General features: G+C 47.1%; 1 long non-coding RNA gene across 1 annotated transcript; it reads right to left on the bottom strand.

Annotated features, from left to right (window-relative positions):
* Positions 1–317: 317 nt before the first annotated feature.
* LOC139027368 (uncharacterized) lies at positions 318–2760 on the bottom strand. Its single transcript, XR_011479449.1, has 3 exons — positions 2549–2760; positions 2376–2387; positions 318–2064 (listed from the first exon to the last, which is right to left on the bottom strand). It is a non-coding gene; the product is annotated as an uncharacterized lncRNA (long non-coding RNA).
* Positions 2761–3498: the final 738 nt, after the last annotated feature.

The following is a 3498-nucleotide window of genomic DNA, read 5'->3' as shown; positions in this document are numbered from 1 at the left end:
GAACTGGAACATAAATTGAGAGAACCAAATGTTTGAAATGTGAACCAACTTCTCTCACTGTGGTGGGATCCCGGTATTAAAATGTTTTACATTATAAAAATACTGACTGAAGCATGCGATTTGTTATTACGCTTCTGGTTCCACCTAGTGGTCATGTGATGTAGTTGCAGTGTTCAGCTCTGATGACCAGGGCCCTGTTCAAAACTAGTGCACTACATAGGGTCCCATTTGGGACATTATCATGGTCAAACTGGGCTAAGACATAATGAGCAGCACAATGAAAAAAATATACTAAAAATAAATCTCTCCACAACCAGTTTTAAAACTCCATGCCATCATCTTTATTAAGTTTTCAAACAGACTGAATTGATGTGATCAGGGATGTAAAGACTAAAAAGACAGGTGAACAAATCACCAGCCKAACAAACCTATAGTATAATAACACAGAAGAGAAAACCTCCATCGACCGCTCCATTGTGAAATTCATCAGAAACTCTAGATCCCAGAGGAGGAAATACCGCAGCCCTTTCTGGCCTAATGAAATAATGAAAGATTATGTTCTTTGTTCTTCTGACATTCTTTAGAGAAGTGAAACCGTTTTGGATGATTATCTTGATGCGTTGAGGTCGTTTTTTTTCTTCTTTCTTTCGTATTTTTTCTAAAAAGCATTTAGTCACATTATTTACACATACAGTATATTACAGCGCTTACACTCCTATTCTCTCAGTAGCTCAGTGTGGTGAAGCAGTGCTCCCTCCCCCTGTGTGTCTGATTGGTTACTGCATGTTAATTAGCCTCATCTGATTGGCTTAAAGTGTGTTCCTGGCGTGTGCTGATTGGTGATACTGAGGGAAGGAGGGAGGGGCATGTGACAGGGGGACATTATGGAGTGTTTCATTGGCTGAGGGTGGGTGGATGTAACTGTAGAGGACTAGAAGCATGGTTTGGGAGGGTAAGGAAGTTTTTTTTAATGGGGTCATATTAAGAGAAGGCCTAGCCCRATGTTGTAATCTGTAGGCAGTGTGCAGAGCTAAATTGCAGGTAAACTAAGTTTGCATTAAGTTGGAAAGCACCGAACAGATGTTTTTATTAAACTCAGTCCATTTTTACCTGCGATGGTGTGCAAGTTTTACAACAACAAAGCCTTGTGCTACTGAATACACCCCCACACACCTTATTAGGTTTTGTTCCACAAGGGACTGGGTCAGTTTACCAAACCTCTTCTGGAGTACTGCCAGCTATTCCACTTATGGATCCAGTTTGATCACCGTTAGCTCTGACGAAYGCCGTGAGGCCGATACATAAGCTTATTACACTAAAAGATACTGGCAAGAGCAGTGTGAGATATTGGATTTTWCTTTTCAAGATATCACTGAATTCTGCAAGGCATCTGTAACCTCGGATGTGAGAGTGCTGCTCCTACATTCAATCACGCTGAGAGTAGAATGACTGAGGGTTGGCCGGGAAAGGGTTGGCCGGAAAAGGGTTGGCCGGGAAAAGGGTTGGCCGGGAAAGGGTTGGTCGGGAGAAGGGTTGGTCGGGAGAAGGGTTGGGTCCGGGAGAAGGGTTGGTCGGGAGAAGGGTTGGCCACTCGGCCAGCTCCTGGGTAAATCCCAAATGGCACCTATTCCCTAAATAGTGTACTAGTTTTGACCAGAACCCATAGGGTCATATAGGGAATAGAGTGCTATTTGGGACTCATTCCTTGCTTAGGTTAAGGCCCTGTGGGTTATGGTGGACTGTAGTGGACGGGGTGAAGTTTCCCTTGCTACAGATCTAGGATCAGCTTCCACTCCCCCTAATCCTAACCTTAACCATTTGTTGGGGGGAAATGTCAAACTGACCCAAGATCAGTGTCTAGGGGCAACTTCCCCGACTCCAGTGAGGACGGGGCTGAAGGGGACTGCAGCGGTCACAAGGCCCCCCCAGCAGAGGGCAGGAGTGGGAGCGGATGTCGTTGTGTTTTGTGGAAGGCCTCGTCCAGGTCCAGAGCCAGGCCGTTGATCGTCACCTCCATGCAGCCGCGGTAGAAAGACGACACCAGGGTCGACACCAGGGGCACGTCTGGTACAGGGGTTAGAGGTCACAGGTCAGGGGTCAAAACTGAAATTAATGACACCAGTTGAAGTGGTTAATGGTAATGGCGAAACTGTGTGTGTGGTGTGTCAGTTGAGTAATGAGTTGTGTTGTTGTTGCATGTCTCTCTCTGCCTATACCCGTCTACCTCCGGGGAGCCCTCCTATACCGTCTACTCACCGGGGAGCTCTCCTATTCCTGTCTACCTCACCGGGAGCCCTCCTATACCCGTCTACTCACCGGGGAGCTCTCCTATTCCGTCTACCTACCGGGAGCCCTCCTATACCTGTCTAACTCACCGGGGAGCCCTCCTATACCCGTCTTAACTCACCGGGGAGCCCTTCTATACCGTCTACCTCACCGGGGAGCCCTCCTATACCGTCTACCTCACCGGGGAGCCTCTATACCCGTCTAATCACCGGGAGCCCTTCTTACCCGTCTAACTCACCGGGGAGCCCTTCACGTCATACACTCTAAAAGGTGGTTGAAGGCAGACTGAGGTCAACCGTCTCCTGTCGCGTGTGGTGTGACTCTGTCCAGGCTGACCCGTCCACCTCTAGTATGGTCAGGTTCCCACTGACCGTCACATTGACCTCATGAACCTCTGCATCACACAGGAAGGCCGGGGCGCTGGCCACGATCACATCACCCACAGCGACCAGGACATACTGGGGGTAGAGAGAAAGAGACAGTCAGACAGACATCACACTCGAGACAAACAAAAATGAATTATACGGACAGAGTCTGAGTCAGACAGCGAGTCAGACAGCGAGTCAGACAGCGAGTCATTCCGCATGTATGCAGGGCAGAATTAGACCAATATCCATTAATAATAAAAACTAAAGAAAGAGCAATTCAGTTTTGGAAACTACACGTGACACATATCACTACCAAGCCCTGCAATGCCAAGAGCTGAGCAAAAGAGAGAGTCCCCTCATCCAGCTGGTCCTGAGTTCACTACCTGTTCTACTAACACACTGAAGCCTCAGTCCCCTCATCCAGCTGGTCCTGAGTTCACTAACCTGTTCTCTAACACCCTGAAGCCTCAGGACCAGAACATCCAATCAATCAGAAATAAACAAATTACAAACACAGTCAAAACAAAACTACATTGCTTATTGGGAAACACAAGCACAAACAAACCAAAATGCAGTGCTATCTGGCCCTAAATCGACAGTACACTGTGGCTAACTATTTGACCATGGTTACTGATCAAACCTTAGAAAAACTTGACAAAGTACAGGCTCAGTGAGCACAGCCTTGCCATTGAGAAGGTAGACACAGGAAAACCTGGCTCCCAGTAGAGGAAAGGCTGTGCAACCACTGCACAACAGCAGAACCTGAAACGGAGCTGCATTTCTGACAAAATGTAAAAATATAAAACAATTAGAGTGTCATTTCCCAAATATGAAACCCTTATTC

Source organism: Salvelinus sp. IW2-2015, unplaced genomic scaffold (assembly GCF_002910315.2).
Source record: "Salvelinus sp. IW2-2015 unplaced genomic scaffold, ASM291031v2 Un_scaffold11343, whole genome shotgun sequence".
In the NCBI taxonomy this organism is placed as follows: Eukaryota; Metazoa; Chordata; class Actinopteri; order Salmoniformes; family Salmonidae; genus Salvelinus; species Salvelinus sp. IW2-2015.
Note: the sequence above shows the minus strand (reverse complement) of the source record. Positions and strands in the feature narration are given on the sequence as shown.